Source organism: Dasypus novemcinctus, chromosome 5, assembly GCF_030445035.2.
Source record: "Dasypus novemcinctus isolate mDasNov1 chromosome 5, mDasNov1.1.hap2, whole genome shotgun sequence".
Classification (NCBI taxonomy): Eukaryota; Metazoa; Chordata; class Mammalia; order Cingulata; family Dasypodidae; genus Dasypus; species Dasypus novemcinctus.
Genome location: NC_080677.1, coordinates 79,696,096 through 79,720,783, shown reverse-complemented (window position 1 = coordinate 79,720,783; position 24,688 = coordinate 79,696,096). Strand labels below are relative to the sequence as shown.

Genomic DNA, 24,688 nt, shown 5'->3' with positions numbered 1-24,688 from the left:
CAAGGAGGCCCGGGGTTTGAACCACGGACCTCCCATATGGTAGACGGACGCCCTAACCACTGGGCCAAAGTCCGTTTCCCTCTCTGTATTATTTCTTATACCTGCATGTGACTTTATAATTATCGCAGAATAAAAATATTAATTGAAAAAGACATTATAAGTGTGACTTTCAAAAAAAATTTTAACATTCATAGAACTTTTCTTATAAATGAAATCTTACATGTTAATATAATCATCTATTCTGATTCTAGGTTGAAAAATAATTTTATTCTCCTATGCTTTTTCCAATGACTGCTAGTGACATTTTGAAGAGCTATGTAGAAAAGCCAGTCAGACAAAATGGGAGAATGCCACAACTAAATAGTGATGTCTGCCAATGGGTACGGTAGGCATTTGTACCTCATATTTGCTACGCCTATGGTTAAGTGGGGTGGCAGGGGAATGTTCCTAGCTGCACATCCTCTCATCTACCAATTAAGTTCCATGAAAAGCCCAAGGTTTCCTGAAGAATGCAGCCTGAAAATCACTGGCTCAAAAAAATTCTTAATACTTGACTCAAAATGTGAAATGAAAACACTTAATTCACTGGTAAATTCCACTTGTTCAAAGAGCAAAAGAGAAAATATACTATTCCAAAAGTAGTGTCAAAGAATGTTTTAATTAAAAATCAAGGAGCAAATGTGACTCAAACAGTTGAGCACCTCCCTCCCCAGGCTTGGTTCCTGGTTCCTCCTGAAAAAACAAAAACAAACAACAAGCAAAGCAAATGAAAAAACACAAAGCAGGATGTGGGTCAGCAGCTGAGCACCAACTTCCCACATACAAGGTCCCAAATTCAATCCCTGGACCCCAGTATCTCAAAAAAAACAAAAACAAGAACAAAAACAACAATCAAACAAAAACTTGGAAACCCATTTATCTTATTCCCTCAACTCTAGAGACTATTAGGTTGGGTCATTATTACCATTTTAGCCTTTAAATAAGTATGCCACTGGGTAAGTAAGGGTGGTAGGTAAAAATTTTACTCTTTCATTCTTTAATCTCAAGTAAAAAAAATAATGCCCTAAGTTTAACCAAATACATATATATTTTTTCAAATAAATAAATTTTACTGATACATAGTAGTAATAAAGCACACAATTTATCCAAAGTGTACACTCAACGGTATTTGGTATAATCACATAGTTGTGTACTCATCACTACAATCATTATTAAGAGCACTTTCATTATTTCAATACTACTAATAAAAAAGAAAAAAAATAAGAAAATTCTTCACCTCACAATCTATGCTTTCCCTGCAGTGCATAGCTATTTCTGGCTATTATTGCACAATTATTTATTAAGCCGTTTTATAGATACATATAAGCAGTTTAATAGAGATATATTCACATATCATATACTCTATCCAAAGTGTATAATCAATGGATTTTAGTATCATAATGTTATGCATTCATCACAAAAAATTTTACAACAGTTCCATTATTCAAAAAAGACAAATTCTACACTCCTTACCAGGCCTTCCCCAGCCCTACATAACCACTAATCTAATTTCATCTTCATAAATTGATTTATATTACATTTTATATAAATGGAATCATTCAATAGATAATACTGTCTGATTTCTCTCACTTAGCATATGGGTTGTTTGATATTAACATCTTGTAGTATTAACATACATTTGTTCTGTTTTAAAGAAAAACGGTCCCATGTTAGTTTTTATCCCTCCTTTCAGTAACAGACATGACCTTAGACTTTCTCTTTGAACCACTGTCACATCTACCTTTTCTATTCATTTCTGAAGATGAACACACATTTTTTTAATCAATTCTGTACAATGCAACCCTCAGCTTTCCATTCTCTAACCTCAGTCTATTTTCTGTTGACTCATATTCAAATTAATAACTCCATGAGATTACACAAAATATTTAGTTCATAGTAGTACAATCATAGAGTATTTGTCCTTTTGTGTCTGGCTTGCTTCACTCAACATATTCTCCTCCAGGTTCATTCATGTCGTCACATACTCTACACCTTCATCTTTTCTTACAGCTGCATAATATTCCATTGGGTATATACACCAGTTTACCCATTCATCAAATGATGATGCCTGGGTTGTTTCCAACTTTTTTTTTTATTTTTTTAAGATTTATTTCTCTCCCCTCCCCCCCTCCCCCATTGTCTGCTCTCTGTGTCCATTTGCTGTGTGTTCTGTGTCCGCCTGCATTCTTGTCAATGGCACCGGGAACCTATGTCTCTTTTTGTGTCATCTTGCTGCGTCAGCTCTCCGTGTGTGTGGTGCCACTCCTGGGTAGGCTGCGCACTTTTTATACAGGGTAGCTCTTTTTGTGGGGTGTACTCCTTGTGTGCTGGGCTCCCCTACGTAGGGCACACCCCTGCATGGCACAGCACACCTTGCGTACATCAGCACTGCGCGTGGGCCAGCCAACCACACGGGTCAGGAGGCCCTGGTTTGAACCCTGGGTCTCCCATATGGTAGGCAGATGCTCGATCAGTTGAGCCAAATTTGCTTCCTGATTGTTTCCAACTTTTAGCAATCATGAATGCTGCTGCTATGAACATCTGTGTGCAGATGTCTATTCACGTCATGGTTCTCAGTTCTTCCGGGTATATACCACCTAATGGTATCGCTGGGTTCCATGACAAATCTATATTCAACTTTTCAGGAACTGCCAAACATTCTTCCACAGTGACTACACCATTCTACATTCCCATTAACTGTGAATAAGCATTCCCATTAACTGTGAATAAGCATTCCCATCTCTCTACACATTTGTAGTTCTCTATCTTTCTAAAATTGGCCATTCTAGGTGTGAAATGATATTTCAAAGCTTTGATCTGCATTTTTCTAATTGCTGGTGATACTGAACAAGGCTTTGGTATGTTTGTTGAAAACCAGCTGGCCTTAGAGGTGAAGGTTTATTTCTGGAATCTCAATTCTACCCCACTGATAGATGTCTATCTTTATGCCAGTACCACACTGTTCTGACCACTGTAGCTTTGTAATATGTTTCCAGATCAGGCAGTGAAATTCCTTCCCCGTTGCTCTTCTTTATTAGAATGCTTTCGGCTATTTGGGTGCAGTTTCCCCTCTAAATGAATTTAGTAATTGCCTTTTCTATTTCTCTAAAGTAGGCTGTTGGAATTCTTATTACTATTGCATTGAATCTATAAATTAGTCTGAGTAGGCTTGACAGCTTCACGATATTTAGTCTTCCAATCCATGAACATGGAATGTCTTTCCATTTGTTATGTCTTCATTGATTTTAGCATTGTTTTCTGCATATACATCCTGGACTTTTCTGGCTAAAATGATTCTAAAATATTTGAGTCTTTTAGTTGCTATTGTAAAGGGAATTTTGTCCCTGATTTCCTCTTCAGATGTTTAGTACTAATTTACAGAAACATTACTGATTTCTTGTTATCTTCTATCCTGCCATTTTGATGAACTCGTTTATTAGCTCAAGTAGCTCTGTCGCAGACATTTCTGAATTTTCTAAACGTAAGATCATGTCATCTGCAAATAGTAGAGTTTTACTTCTTTTCCTGTTTGGATGCCTTATCCCCTCATCTAATTGCTCTAGCTAGAACTTCTAGCACAATGTTGAATAACAATGGTGACAGTGGGCATCCTTTTCTTGTTCCTGATCTTAGAGGGAAAGCTTCAACCTTATCCCATGAGAACAACATTGACTGAAGGTTTTTCATATATGCCCTCTACCATATTGAGAGATTTTCCTTCTATTCCTATCTTTTTAAATATTTTTATCAGGAAAGAATGCTGGATTTTGCCAATGCCTTGTCTGCATCAATCAAGATGATGAAGTTTTTTTTTCCCCTCAATTTGTTAATGGTGTATAATTAATGGTGTATCCCAGCCTTGCACACCAGGGATATGTCGTGATGTATAAGTCTTTTGATATGCTGTTGGATTCTGTTTGCAAGTATTCTGTTGAGAATTTTTGCATCTAAGTTCATCTGAGACATTGATTTGTAATTTTTTTCCTTGCAGTGTCTTTTTCTAGCTTTGGTATTGGGGTGAGAATTGCTTCATAAAATGTGCTGGGTAATTTTCCCTCCTCTTCCATTTTTTGGAAGAGTTTAAACAGGATTGGTATTAATTCTTCTCAAAATACTTGGTACAGGGAAGCGGATGTGGCTCAAGCGATAGGGCTTCCACCTACCATATGGGAGGACTCAGGTTCAATCCCCGGGGCCTTCTGATGAAAAAGAGGAAGCATGCCCGCATGGCAAGCCAGTGCCCGCACAAGTGAGTCACACAGCAAGATAATGACTCAACAAAAGAGAGACAAAGGGGAAAGTCAAGGTGAAGTACAGAAGAAACCAGGAACTGAGGTGGTGCAACTGACAGGGATCCTCTCTCCACATCAGAGGTCCCCAGGATCAAACCCCAGTGAATCCTAGAGGAGAAAAAATGAGAAGACAAAAAGAGAAATAGATACAGAAGATCACACAGTGAATGGACACAGACAGCAAAAATAGCAGGTTGTGGTGAGGGGAAGGGGAATAAATAAATCTTTAAAAAAAAAAATGCTTGGTACAATGCAACTGTGAAGTCATCCGGTCCTGGACTTTCCTTTGCAGGGAGATTTTTGATGATGAATTCAATCTCTTTAAATGAGATTGGTTTCTTAAGTTCTTGTATTTCTTGTAGCCTAAATGTAGTCAGTTCGTGTATTTCTAGAAATGTGTCCATTTCATTTAGGTTGTCTAGTTTGTTGGCATGCAGTTTCTCATAATACCCTCTTATATTTTTTATCTCTGTGGATCAGTTGTAACATCCCCCCTTTCATTTCTGATTTTATTTGCATCTTCTTTTTTTTTGTTAGCCTAGCTAGGGTTTGTGAATTTTATTGATCTTCTCAAAGAATGAGCTTTTGGTTTTGCTGATTTTCTCTATTTCTCTTTTTGTTGTTCTCAATTTCACTTGTTTCTGTTCTAATATTTATTTCTTTCTGCTTGCTTTAGGAATGGTTTGCTGATCTTTTTTCAGGTTTTCCAGTTGTTCAGTTAGATCTTTGATTTTAGTGTTTTTTTATTTTTGTTTTTGAGGGACCCAGGGTTAGAAATTGAACCTGGGACCTCTTATGTGGGAAGTCAGTGCTCAACTTCTAAGCCACATTGGTTTCCCTGAATTGGTTTTTCATTTTTTTGCTTTTTGTTCATTTTTGTTTTTTTAGGAGGCACCAGGAACTAAACCCAGGACCTCCCATGTGGGAGCAGGAACTGCTTGAGCCACATCTGTTCCCCTGCATCTTTTTAAAAAAAAATAGCCATTTAGGGGTATAAATTTTATCTCAGCACTGCCTTCACTGTATCCCATAAGTTTTGGTACATTGCACTCGGTTTTCATCTCAATACACTCATTAATTTCAATTACAATTTCTTCTTTGACCCATTGATGATTTGAGTGTTGTTCAGCCTTCACACATATGTGAATTTACCCCTTCTCTATTATTGATTTCTAGTTTCATTCCATTATGATCTGAGAAAGTTCTATAATCTCAATCTTTTTATATTCATTGAGACCTGAATTATGACCTAACATGTGGTCTATACTGGAGAAAGATCCACGAGCACTTGAGAAGAATGTATAACATGTTGAGTTTGGGTTCAACATTCTGCGTATGTCTATCAGGTCTAGCTTGTTTACTGTATTGTTCAAGTCTCTCTTTCCTTGTTGATATTCTAATTGTTCTAATGATATGAATAGCATATTGAAGTCTCCAATGATTATTGTAGATGTCTAATTCTCCCTTCAGTTTTCGCAGAGTTTGCCTCATGTACTTTGGGGCAACCTGGTTAGGTGCAGAGATATTCATGACTAATTTCTTCCTGCTTAATTAATTAATTAATTAATTAATAAATAATTAATTTTATTAATATACAATCACCTTCTTTATCTCATAACTTTTTTCATTTAAAGTCTGTTTTGTCTGATATTAATATAGATACCCTTGCTCTTTCTCAGTTACTATTTGTGTGGAGTTATCTTTTACCAACCAGTTTATATCCCTGGGTATAAGGTGGTCTTTTTTAGGCAGCATATGAGTGGCTCTTTTCTTTTTTTTCCCATTCTGTCAGCCTGTATCTTTTGAAAGGATAGTTTAATCCACTCTTTCAATGATATTACTATAAATGCATTATTTATTTCCACCACTTTATTCTTTGGTTTTCATGTCATATCTTATTTCTGCCTGTCTTTTTACTCTTTTTGGTTACCCTTTCTGCTATTCTTTCTTCTATACTTTTCTCTAAGCATCTCTCTTCTGTCTTCTTCTTTCAGGCTCTAAGGCTTCCTTTAAGATTTCCTGCAAAGGTGGATTTTTTTTTTCTTTTTACAAACTCTCTTAGTTTTTGTTTGTGAATATTTTAAGCTCACCTTCATATCTGAAGGTCAATTTTGTTGGATAAAGAATTCTTGGTTGGCACTTTTTCAGTTTCCTAAATCTATCATAACACTGTCGTCTCGCCTCCAAGGTTTCTTTTTTTTTAGAAGATTTTATTTCTCCCCACTCCCTTGTCGTTTGCATTTGCTGTGTCTGTTCATCTTGTTTCTTAAGGAGGGAACCAAATCCAGGACTTCCGATGTAGGAGGGAGGTGCCTAATTGCTTGAGCCACCTCTACTCCCTGTTTTGCTGTGTCACTCATTTTTCTTGTGTCTCTTGTCGCATCACCCTGTTGGGTCAGTTCGCCATGCCTGCCCATCATATCAGCTCACTGCTGTCTTTAGGAAGCACCACGGATCTCCGATGTGGTAGGCAGGAGCCCAATCCCTCGGGGCACATCCGCTTCCCTCCATGGTTTCTGATTAGAAACACTAATTCTTACTGGGCACCCGTTGTATATGGTGGTTTGTTCCTCCTCTGCTGCTCTTAGGATTTTCTCTATCTTTGATGTTTGACATCCTGAGTAGTATGCATCTTGGAATAGGTCCATTCACATCTATTCTGATTAGGGTACACTGTGCTTCTTGGCATGTAAGTTCATTTTTCATGAGAGCCGGGAAAATTTTCAGCTATTATTTTCTCAAATACTCTTTCTCTGCCCCTTCTCCTTTCCTTCTGGAACTGCCATGATACATATGTTGTTGCATTTCATGTTGTTATTCAACTCCCGAGCCCCTGCTCAGTTTTTTCCATTCTTTTTTTCTCTTCAATTTTAGCTGTTCTGTCATAACACTTATTTCTCCCTCTATCATTTCAAGTCTGCTATTGTATGACTCTGTGGGTTTTTTGTTTTATTTTTCAGCCAGTAAGAGAGTATGAGAAATGAGAGAAGAAAAAAATACACCCCCAAGACATGGATGTCGGCTACGTCCAGGAATAGAGGAGCCTCTAACATGTTTTTTTGTTGTTGTTGTTTAAGGTACTGGGGGTAGAGAACCTGGGACCTTGAAAATGGAAGGTGGCATTCAACTACTGAGCCACATCAGCTCCCCTGAGTTGTTTTTTTCATTTGTTTACTTGTTGTTTTTCTTTTAAGGAGGCATTGGAAACGGAACTCAAGAACTCCCACGTGGGAAGCAAGTGCTCAATTGCCTGAGCCAAATCCACTCCCTCTAATGTGGTTTTGATTTCATCTACCATATCTTTCATTCCCATGAGCTCTGTTACTATTCAGGTTTTCAAATTTTTCTACTTGATTGCCTGGTATCTTCTTGATGTCCTTTATCTCTTTTGCCCTACTGTCTTTCAACTCATTAATTTGATTTTGTAAATTTGTGTGACCCTTGTTCATTAGTTTTCTCAAATCCTGTGTCTTATCTAGAATTTTTATATATTCCTTTCCTTAGGCCATTTCTCCCATTTTCTTAGTATGGTTTGTAATTTTTTGCTGATGTCTAGGCATCTGATTAGGATGATGCATTTACTCACATGCTCAATTTCTCTTTCATGGCAGGAGGCTGTGTGTTACTGCTGTTCTTTGATTCTTGGTTCAACGTGTTCTGGGTCTTTAAGACTGTCCCTGTAAATTGCTCAAATCTGGGCCCTGGACCCAGTAGTGGGTTGCAGACCCACTTCCAAGGGCCTTGAGGAAGAAAGTTATAAAGGCCAGAAAAACTCTCTCCTATTTACTGATTGAACCCACGACCCTGTACATGTGAGAGATGCTCAACCACATGAGCTATATTTGCTCCCCTCTTACTTTTCCTCATGTGCACTCCATTGATCCACCAGCAGATTTTGCTCTTTGCCAGCCCTCCATGTTCAAGGCCTGGTCAGAGTGTGTTTGCTGCAATATGTAGGGATCAATATGATAGAAGATCCTGATTGGAGACTAAGAGCCTCATAATTCAAACTTACTCAGAAGCAGTTCTCCAACCTTTTCTGACAGTCCCCTCCCTTTTCCCAAATATAATTCTATTCCCCTCTGGGTCCTCAACAACAAGTTCCAGTCAGTAGAGAGGGAGACTGAGAGGGTAAAAGCTCTTTAGTCCTGTGCTGGTTCCCAAGGCAAACAATAATGTACCATAAAGGGCTCTTGAGAAAAACAGACCAATTTTTTGGATCAAAAGCTGCATCAACCTTAGGCTGTGTCCCTCTCTCTCCTCTTTCATGGGGTGGTGGATCCCTAGGGCCTCCTTTGTCTGTAGCCACAGACCCCCGAGGCTTGAGTGTCTATAGGGTAAGGGAGGATACCAGCAGTTGCAGCTACAGCTTTTAACTCACACTCTTGCTCTCGTGATTCTTTTCCTTTGTCCTCTATTCCAGGCAGTGTTCAGACTTCCCCTGGTATCCTAAACCCTAGAAGATTTTTTCCAGGCCGTTTCTGCCTGTCCTCTAGCTATTTTTTTTGAGAGAAAAGAGAGTCCCAAGTCTTCCTAGCCCGCCACCTTCCCAGAAGTACACAAGTATTTCTTCTACCACTATTTTCAATCAATTTCTTTCCCTCTCTGAAAAAATGTACATCCAAATCTAACTGGATTGAAAAAATTATAATTCTACTGTCTCTATTTTATTATCTCAGACCTGGGCTATCAGAATAATTTCTAGGTGATTTCCTTTCCCTCTTCTAACTTGACCTTTAAACTAGTAGTTCCAAGCATAAATCCTATATTTTGCATACTTGAAGTGTTTGAAAAGGGACAGATTCCTGGGCCTTACTTCTACCCATACTGCTTCAACAGGTCTAGGAGGTAGACTGGTTATCTTACTTGATTGAAAAGAAAAGGCATTCTCTTCAGTGCCTTCAGTGCTCCACTTCAGAAATACTGTTTACAACAAACACTGGGCATAATATATATTAAAAGACACTAGTTTCCTCATGATTTTGCCCTGTCAAAATAAAAGCAGTTAACAATAATTACAGTCAAAGTTACCTTGTTTCATACTAATATTCCAAAATATAATTCCTTTGATTATGTAAGTCTTTTCACTATTGTTGGCATACCCCTTGCTCATTCACTTCCAACATTTCTAAAGTACTTTTCCTGTCCTTATATCCACCCCACCCAATAAAAATCTTATTAACTCTACAAAGGCCATTTTAAAAATTCTGCTTCCTTGAAGCCTTACTACTTGGACATTTCCGCCACAAAACTGGCTTTGAGAATTGTAGTAGATCAACCTCCAGAAAACTGTTTCCTCATCTGTAATCTAAAATTCAACTAGGTTAACTCAAACAACTGTCCCAACTATAAAACCTACTTCACACTAATCTCTTCCCTTCCTAGTCTTTCAGACAATGTATTACTTAAATTTTTTATCACAGGTTTATACTTTGACACATACTACTCTGAAACAGCTGTTAGATGTACATCTTCCACAACTTGATCATCCACACCTCACCCTATAATAAGAATTGAGATAGTTATATATTAGCTCTCAAAGCCTGGAATGTGGTAGAGCTCCTAAAATACCACCTAAATTATTCTTGATTAAGCCATATTTTCCCTACCACATTCAAATCTCTCCTCCTCCGTTTAGAGGAACATGAACAGATCTTTAAAAAAAGGGGGGGGGGGAGCCACTTAAGAGTGTTAATGATTGATTCCCTTCTGGAATATTTTTCTAATTTCTTCTCTTTCCCTTATTATGCTAAAATATGGTTGTCCCCCAAGGCACAGTCCTTATTTGTTGACCGTCAATCTTGGATTCAATCATTCTTTCCTGTCTGATTTCCTAGTCCCAGCCACCTATAGGTTATGTATCTACTCAAATACCTACCACCATTTAAAAAATCAAACAAACCTTCAAACACAATCTTTTCCACACCATCTTTCATTCCATTCTTATTAGTAACCGATTCTCCTGGTCCTCCTTTTAATCATTATTTACTCTAGCCTCCTATTATATTATCCAGTCTTTTGTACCTCCCCAGTGGAAGACTAATTCTTCCTCAATCTCCATGGTCCTCATCTCAGTCATGATCTTCATCTTCATCATCTGAATAACTTTCAATCAGCGACCTTTCTAACTTGTCACCTGAGGAATTAAAGTCTGAGTACCTTGTCTTTAAACAATCAAAAACTCCCCAGCTGATTAGGCATTTTACCCTAGATTTTGGCAACATTTCTAGTATTTCAAAATATAAAATAAAGTCAATTCATTCATTTAACATATATTACATCCTGGATACTGCTCTAGATGCTAGGGAATCAGCAGTGAACAAAATTAAGTTGTTCTTCACTGAATTGACCACTTAAAAATGGCTAAAATGACAAATTTTGCAATATATGCACATGCATGTTTGTGTATATATACAACAAGAAAAAAATTTAAGTTGCTCTTAAGGCATTTGAAATCAGGTAGAGAAATCCAAAATAATCAAGGGTACCTTAGTTTTTTAAAGGACTCCTTTTAATGATTTGCATATTTTCATTACCTTGCCAAGCACTACCCTTTGCATTAAAAAACAATCTATTTTGGAGCCGAACACTTGAATTCAAATTCCTGTGTAGCACTCTTCACTTATATGACCCTAAAAAATGCCTCATTCTCTCTACACTCTGCTGAAAAATAGATAAAATATCTATCCTACAGAGTTTCTGTGCAGAGTAAATAGATATGTAAGACAAATTACAGGTATTCTTTTGTCAATTCTCTTGTCTTTTGGAAGATTTGAATATTATATAATTCATTCCACTGGTAATTTAATCAATTCCAATCACTATGGTATTGAACCCTGAGGCCACTCAAAAGCAAACAGGAGTTCTATCACTATATCAAGCTGATAAATTATCTAATAATCCACAGGCATTTAAAATATTTACTATAAAATTTTAACCTTAAAGTATAACCAGTATGTAAAAGTAGCTTAATTTAGAAGTATTTAACTACCTACAAAATCAGCAAAGGAACAAATGAAAAAAGAACAGAAAGAAAAACTACCTGTAAATACATTTAAGCCATTCACTTTGACAGCATTTTCCCCAATCCTTTAATTCCAAGACTTATCAGTATTCAAAGATTAAGCTCATCTTCTTCATACAGCAATATAAATAAACAAAAACCTGGAAATGGAAGGACTAGTGTATTACACCTAAAGAGATGAGGGCTAGGGAAAAAATATATCTATGTACCTTAACTTCAGAAACGAAATTATGACAAAGAAAAATGAATTATGGGATGAATAGATCTAAGTCTCTATTAGGAAAAATACTTAGATATGCAAACTTCATTAACTTATAAGCCTTTTAGACAGTCTGAAAATATGTCAGAAATGAGGTTGGCACATACAAGTGTTATAAGGGACCAATATATTTGCTAAGATACTTTCACTTTCAAAGCTTATTATAAAGATCTTTCTGTGAAGAAATAAACCACATGTGTTGAGATGATCAGCCACTCCTAAAAGCCACTTGAATACACAGAAAAGAAGTTGCTGTGTGAAGTTGAGGACTGAGTTAGAAATACTTTTCCTAAAATCCTTAATGAACCATTTAGTTTAGGAGATTAAAAAAAGGCATAAATTGTAAACTCCTGTAAATATGTTAGCCGAAAACGAGCAGAATCTTTTTAGATAACAACTTCACCATCACTATCAGTCAAACTTAAGTGATAAATACCAGTTTTCCAGTTATTCTCAACATAACTACACAATATCATACAATAATACCCTTAAAATCTGACAGTTTTATCAGATTTTTCAGATTTATCAGAATTCAAAGACCAAGCAATCATTAATGTACAGTTAATAGGTTACTCTTAATATAGAGCAAGTAGGTTACAATACAAATAATTTCAGTTTAAATTTAAAAACTACACAAACTGATCCCTGTGATATTAGCCAAAACAATCATCAGTTTACTTTAGGAAGCATGTAGGAAGCCAAAATTAATAGCTACCAAGATGACTTCACATAAAGGGAACTCAATTATTTGACACCCAATTATTATTTGACAATATATCAGAGTTAGAAAAGTCCTTAAGAGCAGAATTTAAATTTCACAGGATAAAAGCTATTCAATCTGGTTAACTCATTCTATCTGTTTAAATTGCAAGCATTAGGAAGCTTTCATCAGGTAGGATCCTATAAATTCCACTGAACAAACCAGAGTCAGAGTCTAAAATAGCATTTTTGGATTGAAAAAAAGAATATTAGAGAATATAGTAGGATACATCCCCATTTGATTTTTTAAAAATTGGAACTTACATATGTACAACAGGAATCAGAAGCCTGTAGACTCTGAGTCAGTTCATACAGAGAATCATAAAAACATTTTATTTTTAATTTAAAACATAATTCATCCATCTTTTGATGTCAAGCCAAAGTATTTTGAGTATGGATCCTATGACTGGAATTCTGGGTTCTCTTCCTTGCATAAACCCTACCTGTATAATGCATTATCTTCAGTTTGGTTTAAGGTTCTTTTACAGTGAAAAATCACTTAGACACTTATAGAACAATCTAAATGCAGACTTCCTTCTATATTTTTATCATTTTTCCCCATAATCTTTCAGTTATCTTACCCAGACCTAACCTGACAATTTTCCTTAGCAATTAGCTTGCCTCTCCAAGTTCTCCAAAGCACTCTCCACTTAGTTTTCATTTAAATAATTCTCTTCACATTTACATCACTGGTTTATATAATAGTTAATTAATATAAACACAATACATGTACAATGGAAGTAGTCAATTTGGGAACAAACATATGACACTTCAGAGCATTCAGGTGAACTGGTGAAAGCAGCACACAGTAGCTTACAATTACCCAACATGCAATGGGCATTAGTATTTTTTAAAGAATGGAAGGATGATGATGGACAATGCCCACTGCAAGCAAGACCATTCCATCTATTGCCCCACAGGTTCTAAGCCCACTCTCAACCAGAAGCAGAGTGGGCATCGCAGATGCAGGAAATGAACAAACCTAAGGGGGAAATGCAACCATGGACTAACAGACTAATTATTCCAGTAATGGAAGAATTTGTAACACTGATACAAAGGCCGTGGTCACCAGAGGTTTTGAGGAGAGGGAGAAGGAAAAATAGGTGTAAGATGGGGCATTTTTAGGACACTGGAATTGTTCTGCACGACACTGCAATGGATACAGGCCATTACACATTTTGTCAAGACCTATAAAACTATACAGTGCAAAGTGTAAACCATAATGTAAACTACAGTCCATGGTTATTAGTAATGCTTCAATACCCATGCATCAACTGTAACAAATGTACTACACTAAAATAAATTAAATTAAAATTAAATGTAATGGAGGGCTTCTGTTAACCATGCAGGTAGGTTAAATGAAGGTTAAAATTTCTACAGTATCTACAAAAAACACTTCAGAAAAATACATGAGAGACCCTAGGGATCTGAGTCAGAGACTCACTTTTTCCAGGAACTACATCAGAAACAGCTGTAGAGCTTACCAAGGATTTCACACCTATTAATTCATTCATTGCTCAAAACAACCCTATGTGATAAACCATTTTCATTATCTCCATTTTGCAGATCTAGAAACTAAGGGACCAAAAGGTTAAGTAACTTCCTCAAAGTCACACAGCTAGTACCATTTGGTTTGAGAGCAAACAAAAGCTGTCTGGTTCTAAAGTCTCTACTCTTTGAATCCTGTATAATACTGCCTCTAAAAAAGTACTGAGCTCTTTTTAATAAGCATACATTTACTTTCATAATCCTAAGAACTGGAAGGAGGAAATGAGCATATTCCATTATGTTATTCCACAAAGCAAACTTTTCGGTAGGTCTCCCATAGGGTCCATATTCTTATCCTGGCATTCAAGGCTCACCACAACTTGATCCCAATCTATTCTCATTATGGTTCCAATCCAAGGGCCTTGTGCAAGTGACACGGGTTCTAGAAACCAACAGATTATTTTGAATCATGATGTACAGAAGCAGTGAATATAGTCAGTTAGATGACACCGCACGAAGACCAGTTTTGCCTCATTCAGAGACTCCAAAAGGAGTGGCCAGGCTTCTCAAAAGAATGGGCATGTTATCTTAGAAAAGAATAAACAACCAAATATCAGGACCTAAGTTTTAGCCCCTAATCAACTTAATATATGACCTTGGGAAAGTTATTTAACCTCTCTGGGGCTCAGTCTCCTTGTAAATAAAAGGCAAGGGTTAGAACAGTATAAAAAATCTGCTGGGACAAGTAATAACATGCAGATTTAAGGTCCCCTCTAAATGTGATTCAGTAGTCTTGGGATGGGGCCTGAGAGTGTTAATTTTAAGAAGTGTTCCATGTATTTGATACAGGTGGTTTCCTGGGTCACAATGAGAAAATATTTAATGAAAAGATCTCACAATTCTAACATCAGTTTCTTAACCTACCTCCTCTTTAACTGATAAGTGTGTTACTTTATTTACATGTTCATGATGGGGGTCCTGGCCTGAGAGAACATCCTCAAGCTCACCATGCAGCTTGTTTTTGCACCATTTACCTGATAATGTGCTTTAAACAACGGGATAAGATTTGGTAGTACTACAAATTGAACTTTTATTCACCTCATAAGACAGTTGCATACAGTCAATTAAATGGAGTTTGTGTTTTTTTTCCTTCAGCACCTATAAAACGCTAAGCATCCACTATACCGTATCTTTAATTCCAGTGCTCTGAAATAAGATTACCCCGATTTTTTTCAGAAGGGAATTTTAAGTTTTAGAGAAAATAATATCCATTCAATAAGTATTCTCAAGTCTCAAAGACATTTCCAAAGTTAATTTTTTTATTCAAAAAATTACTCAATTCCTAAATCAGAATAACATTCAAATTGTCATCCAAATTCATTTATTTGCTATCACTGAAAGGAAACATGCCAAAATATTAAGAACGGTATCTCTGTGCAGTCTAAGTTTAAATAAATACTTTGCCATTTATTCTTCCTTTCTTATCCTTTTAAACTTTTCTGAGTATGTATTTCTTTGATTACAAGGTTCCAAAAATCATACACTGCCTTTCGTAAGATTTATAGATGTTTGATGCCCCACTGTATTAAATATTCCATCTCACTAAATCCTTTTTAAAATGTATTAACTTGCATATACACAAAATAAGTCTCAATTATTACAGAAAAATACTTCCAAAAAATTGCTTGAGCATTTTTTTAAAGGGAGAGGAATATCACAATTAAAATAGATGCTTTCAGCCTTGTCTTAGAAATCAAACTACTAGCATTAGGAGGAAATCATATGCCTAAACAATACAAACATAACTCGACTCATTTAGCAATAATTCTAAAAACAAAATATATGGTAACCACATCCATTTTTAAAAGTAATCTAACAGCTTAGGTGCTTAATTTCTGTTCTAGATTTCAAGTTAGACTGGCATCCAAGAACTATTTTAAATCCCATTTATGTGTGACACTGCGGCATTACTAACTTGACACTATTTAAATTTATCTACATTTCTCTTCCTTAAAATGTCTTTTATTTGTTGTGATTACAAAATCAACCCATACGCATTACAGAAAAATCAGAAGAGTAATAAAATAAAACTCCCACAATCCCAACCACCCAAAAACAAACCACTGTTTAAAAATTTGGTGTCAGCAACCTTCAAAGTAAAAACTCATTCAGGCAATAATCAACAGAAGCTAAATCTAGAAAGGAAAGTAGGTGTTATGAGGAACAGAATATTTACACAGTCTCAAAGTATCTCCCCACAAATTACTTAGTAATCACAAAAGGAAAAATAGTAACTACACAGTGGAGAAACTATGCAACACTCTAACCAGTCAAAATTAACATACTGGTAAAGTGCAGACATCTTGTGCTTCCAGATGATTGAAAGGACACATCACTTCTAGTAAACAATGCATAATGTGAATCTATCATGAAAAAACCTTAGACAAACCTAAATTAAGCGGCATTGTATAAATAACTGGCCTGTCAATGTCATGAAAGACAAAGAAACATTGAGGAACTGTTCCAGATTAAAGGAGACTAAAGAGACATAAAACCTAACACAATCTGTGATCTTAGATTGGCTATTTTACCAGGGGGGAAAAAAAAGTTATAAAGGACATAATTGGGAAAACTGATGTAATTGGAGTATGGACTACACACTAGATTAAAAGTATTTCCTGAACATGATAACTACTCTGATTGCATAATATCCTGAATTTGATAACTACTCTGATTACATTTGCTCATAGGAAATACATACTAAAATATTAAGGGTCGTAAAGGGGTGTGCTGTATGCAATCTACCGTCCAATGACTCAGAAAAAGAAGTCATATGTACAGAAAGAATAACAAAGCCAATGTGGTAAACTTAAAAGTCAGAGTCTGGGTAAACAGTATAAGGGAGTTCTTTGTATTATTCATATAACTCCTCAGTAAACTTGAAATTATTTCAAAATTAAAAGAAAAAAAAGCCTTAGTGTATATATGGCATTCTTCAAACTACGTATATATATATATTTGTATTTTTAATTACAAAGTGAATTCAGCTTGATAACTAAATGTTTAGTATTGGAGGTCCTCCTAAGTACGTATGAACATCTATGGAGTCCCTGAAAAAAAGCAATTGTCTATCTCTTGCTTCCCATCCAAGGACACTCCACATATACATAAACCACAAATACCTACCCACCATCAACTCTTTAACCAGTAACAGCTAATTAGAGAGATCAAAATGGAGAATAGTGGCTATCTGATGCCCTGCTAATTTCTGTGAGACCCATATGTACTTACTTCAAATAAATTCTGTGAGATTTTCCTATAGCTTTATAACGAATCCTTTACTTAAGCTAGCTGGAGGTAAAAATAAACTGTGAGCTCTCTCAAAGCAGGAACAATCTTATCTCTCTAGGTATCCCTGGTGCCCAGGAAATAGCAACTATTCGAATTCATCTTTTTTTAAAAAAATTCTAGTAACATATCTTTTTGTCTACACTTCAGAAATACTGTTATGGTGGGAACTTAAAAGATTTAAGATGTAATAAGGCTGTGTCAGTTCAACCAATTAGGTAGCTTTAAAGAGAAGCAGAAATGTAAATAATCCAACAATCTTATTTTCTGAAGAAGAGCTATGTATCGAACCAACCACAGATTCCATCAATTTATGACTATTGGAGCACAGTCCCAATCGTTCAAATCAGTCACATCAAGATTCTCCCCTTCTTCTACCCCATCATTAGAAAGGATGGGTTTTCAAACTTCTGAACCTTGTCTTATTTTAAATGATATATAAAACAAGATGATAAGAACAATTCAAGGTCACTCTTTAAATTAAAAAACAGTAACTATTATATTTCATTACTAGTCTGTGAAATAAAACAAAAATATTAGAAGAGTGTTTCTTTCTCATATATATTCATTCTCCTGATATGTGAAACTTTGAAAAACCGAAACTGTGTGACAATAACCTAACTGGTAATGGGTAAGTCTTTTTACCACATTTTTTGCTACAAACTATTAACACCAGGCTTGCCTTTTTTTTTTTTTTTTTTTTTAGGGCTAGTGAGATAAATGGGAAAACATATTTAACCTTTAGACACATTTAACTCAAATAAGGTTAAAATAACAGTACAAATTCTATTTAAATCTTTAAACAGAAATGTTTTAAATATCCTTTGAAAACAAGTCAATGTAAATGAAAAAATCTATTTTTCTGTTCACAGATAAAATGTTAATTATGTAAACTTCTAAATTATTTTATAAATAATATAAAATATATAAACCGCAAACCAAAAGTAACTCAATACCACTGTTATATCTTAGTTTTCGACCATAAATTCAGACCTTACATACTGCAACCATGTTGGCTATAATTCAGGTATGATTACTCAGTATTATCTTTGTCAGTAATAAACTTCAGAACCGAGAATGTTTCCTTCTTTGGATTAACTCTAAATTAAGCAATCATCTAACTGTTGTTAGGAAATCACCTCTCTTCTCCAATTCTGGTATAAATAGAATAAGGAAAGCTGTTTCTCACGTTCACCATGTACAGAAGTCTCTTCTTAAACTCAGATTTCACATTTGAGACAATTTAAATGGAAAAATAAATATTTTTATTAAAAATACTAATGGGTAAGTAGATTATTTATTCAATAAAGGGTATAATGTCTATTTTGATGGTAGTCTTAACGCAATGCATTAAAAAGAATTCAGTGATTGACCTGTTGTGCTGAAAATGACCAACATTCCTGGGAGTGGATGTAGCTCAAGTGGTTAAGCATCTGCTTTCCACATACAAGATCCCAGGTTCAATCCCCAAAAACATGCTGAAAGAAAACAACCAAAAAACCAACAAAATGAACTTGGAGCAGCTGGTGTAGTTCAGTGACTGAGCACTGGCTTCCCACATAAGAGGTCCTGGGTTCGATCTCTGGTACCTCAAACAAAAAATAACATCCCAAATAGCTTACCGAATAGTCTTGGTAAAAAACCAAAACAGATTTCTCATAAAGCTGTAAAATTCACCTAACAAAAGAAAAATGATTTTTTATGTTCACAAGGGGAAAAAGTATTAATTTCATATCAAGTGAAAATGTAGATCAAGTATAATATTAAGAACTTGGATTTCCATGATTTAAATAAAAAGCACTCTAGTTATTAATGGCTAGTAAAAATTTCTCAACCATCTTAAAAAAACAAGTAAGATTTAATCAATGCAGCCTGGGTCACCACGTGATTTTTGATGTAGCTTTTAATAAAGGAGCTCACAAAAACAAAAATCAATCCCTTCATCATTGTAGAGTTAATTCTTACCTCTTAATAAAATACCATTGTTTAATTACAATTGCAAATTTTTACAGTTTAAACACCATCTACTTCAAATTTAGTGTAATAATTTTGTACCAAAAATATTAAATAAATTTAGGTAACAAAATTCTTTCAATACTAAATAAGGCTCCTGTCATCATTCGTACATTAAAAAACACTAAATTTGAACCACTCCCATTTTAAACCTAGTCTAAAGCTAGCTAGCATTTGTACAGTATTATTGGAAATAGTATTCCTCGTTATTTTATTATAAAAAAGTAATTTTACCATAGACAGTAAAAATAATTCTATACACAATAAAATGTAAGCCTCAGATATATAAACACAATGAAGTATTACTCAGCTGTAAAAAGGAATGAAGTTCTGATACATGATAACACATGGAAGAACATGCAGAGATCATGTTGAGTGAAATAAGCCAGACACAAAAAGACAAAGATTGTATGATCTCACTTATATGACATAAGAAGCAAATTCATAGACATGGATTATAGATAGTAGATTACAGGTGGAGGAATGGCAAGGAGAATAGGGAGTTGTTGCTCAATGGGTACAGAGTTTCTGTTTGGGGTGATGTGAAAGTTTGGTAATAGACCTTGGTGATAGCACAATAATGTGAATGTATTTAATACCCCTGAATTGTACATTTGGAAGGAGTTAAAATGGGAAATTTTGAGTTGTATATGTTACCATACATTTTTTAAGAGTAAGCCTCATAGAATATAAGTATTTTAAGACTTACATTCTAAATTTAAGACATGACTAAAACAGGCCCTTATCATCCTGAATACCTGATATGTGTGTTCATTTAAATAAGTTTTAAATTCAATAACTGAGTGCCTACCATATGCTAAGAATATATCCTTTAAAGATAAAAGCTGTTGTCTATCATGAAAATATTTTTAAAATAATAAACTTAGTACCTTTTAAGAAAACTGCATTTAAGATTTCTTAAGCAGTTTTTGAAAGCTTCTGAAAGTTGTTGGTTTTACACAATATTTTAAACACACAATACTACCACACATTTAAGTGCCAGTATTAAACAGGTATGTTTGGATTTACATAGATACATTCATTTTACAAATGAAGAAACCAATTTAAGAATTTATAATGTCCATAAGACCACCACAGTTTCACAAAGATTGGTACAGAGGGGAAGAATTTCTCCTAATTTATTTATCAAATATCTCCCCTCCCCCTCCCCCCCACACACATCTCCTCAATTATAGAGGAAAGAAGTCCTAGAGCTTACTGTGGTATATATGGCAAAGACTCTCTGGCTGGAAGCTGTGAGCCTGACAAACAAGCCAAAATTGTAGGAGAGTTATCAGAGTCCTAAAGGGTTGAAAGGAAATGGAGAAGACATATGAATGTTCTAAAAACTTAAATTTGGGGTTGAAGGGATTCTTTAATTTACACCAATAATGAAAGAGACATTGACTGAAATGTCTCTAAAAATAAAATTTGCTCTCCAATACATTACAGTTTCTACAAATCCACTTAAACAGATAAACAACTAATCTCCCCAACACAGTTATCCTAAGAACAAAGACCATTTGACTAGTTTTCCCCCCAAGGGACCCAATGTTTCAAAACTCTCTGGAAACAAAAATTATGCCTAATCTTTTAATAAATTTGTCTGGACAATTTTAACTTAAAACACAGTCAGCTGGGGAATACACTGATTAAAGCAAATATATATAGTCATGCTAATGATAAAGTAATCATTTAAAATAAGGTGCAAATTAAAATTAAAAAAAAAAAAAGGCTTATTTTACAGGAACCAAAACACATTAAACCAAACAAACCAAAGGAATAAAAAAAGCAAGTAGATTGAAGGCAGCTTTGATAACCCCTTGTAATTTCTAACCTGTTATTTTTTGTCTGAAGTCAAATAAAGCCAATTGCTTTATGTGTCTAGGCCTGAGCAAGGTCACAAGCAAGAAAACATGGGCATACAAATGTGTTCACTTTTATGGCTACATAAACCAAATTTCCATTACAGTAAACTAATTTCATACATTGGATAGTATGTTTAAAGTACCAATTTTCTTCTGAACTACAGATCCAGTAACTACTTACCCTATAAAATAAATGTACAATCTTTACACAGCAGGGAAGGATCTGGACTTTGGAGCTCAGGCAGGAATGAGTGAGTACTGGCCCCAAATCCTCTCACTACTCACCACTATTTTTCATTTTATAATAAAAATTTCAACGCTTCTGAGCAAGGTTATGTGTATAGACGTAAGTCTTCCATGATGAACCTCCCTCATAGATAGAAAATCCCTGTGCCAGTTGCTTATTTCTATAATTATTTTGTACAGCATTATCATTAATCTAGCTCATATATTCACCATATGAAGCAAGATTTGTTCTAAAATATTGACAATGGAATAAGAGAATGATGAAAGGATGTATACTCTCTAGTCTTTTAAATACTACTGGATTAAAAGGTACTATCTTTCAGTTGCTCCACAATCAGAACCGCCATTAAATGCCATTAATGGCCCCTCATATCTCAACTGCTTAGTTCAAGCCAAAAAGAGGACTGAACTCCCACCACAAAAAATACAGTTATGACACTACTTAATTTTCCATCTCGATTTATAAGATTCTGAAAATAGCATAGAATGATTTCAAGACCCAATGATGGTATGGCTCTTAAGGTCTATTAAAAGAGACCTTACTCCACAATCCCATAAAAAGTAAATGGGCATGTCTGAAGGGAGGGGGAAAAATCACAAACTAAATAAAGCCTTACTTTTTAACTTATATAATTATGGTAGTATGCACTAACACAATTTTAAAAGGCAGCAAAAAATGGCGCTTCACTATCAAATGCACAATCAACTTTGAAAATGGTTAAGAAATGCATAATAAATAGAGAATAATGGATGCAAAAATAATAAGTGGAAGAGCATCATCTCTAAATCCAATGAAGTAACAGGTTTAGGCTTGTTTGTACAGCTCCCTAAAAATTAATCTGAAACAGACTACAACTAAAACTCACAAAAAATTGGTCAAAAGTTGGATGGGAAACGTGTCACCCTAGATTAAACCCTCTAACCATACAAATAGGTTGCATTTAAACATTTATTATTAATCATTTCAAGTTACTTTGGCATATTGAATAAAAGAGGTCTGAACTAAATTGAACAAATATTATTTGTTCCCAAATAAATTTTTGTAAATGTTTAAGAGCACCTATCCCCATCCCCGAAATTTCTAAGGCTATTTGAGTGTTTGTTTTTTTTTTAAGTGGTGTCATTTTATTAGCCTCTCAGTTGAAACCAATAAAGTTAATCAACTAAAACACAGCATTGTAATTTGCAGTAAAATCAACATATTTTTATAAACAGTTCGGGTGGGGGTGGGGAAAGGCGGGGAGACCAGTTTTTTCATGTAAACATAATAAGCCTGTAATATGCTGCAGACAAACGCACTGCATGGGGTGTGGAGGACCCGAGCTGATTAGATTACCACAACATCAGCCTGGGGCCGCCATTTTTAGAATCTGTAAAGGACAAAAGAGGGAAATTTCAGTTTTTACTCCCCATCTCAAAAACTAAATTTAAAAAACGGAATGTTTTCCAATTAGGTATTGATGCCTCCAGCCTAGATTTGAACGCACCTAGCGTAATTCTCTACAAGGTCTCCAAAACTCTGAATACCTGACATTACTACATCTCTAAAATGGGATTAAAATAGGGAAAATGAAGCTTTACTCTAGAGTTAACTCTAGCGGTTTCTCTCTGGCTTTAAACTGTATCATCCCTGAGAAGGAGTCTAGTTAGAACGGATCCATACCGACCTAAGGCCAGTGAAGAGAGCGCTCCGGATTTTTTCTCTTTCCCCCTCCCCCGTTTAGCACAGTGAACCGTTTGTTTCTCTTCGGTGTCTGGTGCCACAGTGTTTGTGCCAATCCCCTGGACAAAATAAGCTTTTCTGAAATGTGCCATATTGTAGATTAGAAACCTCCAGTACAGTAAAAGACCGCGGTAATGCAAGCGGAGTGGGGGAGGAGACTGAGAAGGCTGGGTACGGGGGTGACCACCTCAGGGGCGGGTTTACCCTCTCCCGGAGGGAATAAGGAGCTGTCTCGTTCTCCCACAAAGAAAGATATTCAGGGCATTCTTTTTATCCCCTTCGTACTTACAAGAAAATAATAAATTTTCTTCTGCCCCTGAAGAAACGGAAGGAGAAAATGGGGCCTACACGGCTTTTCAGCACCTGAACAAGATGAGGTTGAGAAAAGGGAGAACTGGCAGCTCCTGGGACCCTCCGACACAAACCCTAGTAATAGTTACAAGCCTCCCTCCTTACCCAGGCAGCCTTAACCCGCTGCCAATGAGGAGGGCGCCCCCTCCCTAACTCCCACTCTCAAGGGGGTTTAACTGCCAGTTCCCCTTCCTCAACCCTAAAACCCGCCATAATGCTCCCTTTCTAGGGATAGGGAAGAGAAGGGGCAAATTCTGTTTAAACAAGCATTCTGTCTTGTCCGAGCAAAGACAACCGAGAGTCCAACGTTGACTACCCCCCCCCCCCGCAAGGATAAAGATGAGAAACCCCCTCCCTCTTGAAACACAAGTCCCCCCACCCCGCAAACCCCATGGACTCCCAGGGAGACGACAGTCACTGACCTGTGATGTTCACACACCAGACACCCGAACCCCGTTATTAGCTCGACCCCCAAGGAGTCTCTCCACACCTCCACGATCAGGCGACCCCCCGACAGCAGCCACTGAGGACTCAAGACCCGGCTCCACACACCCCCTCCCCAAAGAGCAGCGCGCAGTCTCTCCACCAGCAACCGAGGAGCAGGGGAGAGGGCACCCAGTCAACAGGAACGCAGAGGCGACGGCAAGGCTGCTTAGAGTGTCTATGCCCCCTCTGTTGTCGCTCCCGAACTCAGACACGGTCTCCGACTCGGCCCCCTGCGCCCGCTCAGTGTCACTGCCTCTCGCTCTGGGAAAATGGCGGCGGCGGCGGCGGCGGCCGCGGCGGCGGCGGCGGCGGCGGCAAGTGCACGGGGCCCGCCCTCCCGTCTCCGCAGGGGCAGAGGGGGAGGGGAACGAAGTTCTCCGTCGCCATTTTGCTTGTGGGCGGCCGCCCGCCTTTGCCTCTCCACCGAGACTCGTAGATAGAAAACTGTAGTCAGTGAAGTGGAGACCATCTTTCTCGAAAGTTTGGGGAAATTTCGGTTTTTGGTAGGATTGGTTCTTTACCCCTTTTTCCTGAGCAGCCCTTGAGTTCTGGATATAGGTGAGCTTGGGCATGCCGCTTCTGGGTGGAAATGACAGTAGACTCTGGAAATGACCCTATCCCATCACCCCCTAAAGCGATGCGCTTTCCTTTCTTTCCCCCAAAACAACCTCAATCCCGGCCTGCCCCCTCCTCCCCCAGACTGGCCTCAAGCACTGGGTGAACCCGGTTGGGGTGTCACTTGACGCCCACTAGGGGCTGAGGCGGCTCCAGTGCGCAGACTCCAGGCACCGG

At 36.7% G+C, this 24,688-nt stretch overlaps 1 protein-coding gene across 5 annotated transcripts in view; it reads right to left on the bottom strand.

Annotated features, from left to right (window-relative positions):
• The window catches only part of KMT2E (lysine methyltransferase 2E (inactive)), a 112,156-nt gene extending 87,944 nt beyond the window's left edge, over positions 1–24,212 (bottom strand). For 2 of the 5 annotated variants that reach the window (XM_058297124.2, XM_058297127.2), the window contains exon 1: positions 23,833–24,203. The gene's annotated coding sequence lies outside the window, so the exon portion shown is untranslated. Of the gene's footprint in view, positions 1–23,832 lie in introns of all 5 variants that reach the window. The other 3 variants (XM_058297123.2, XM_058297126.2, XM_071215196.1) reach the window with 3 other exon arrangements.
• Between the last annotated feature and the right edge of the window lie 476 nt (positions 24,213–24,688).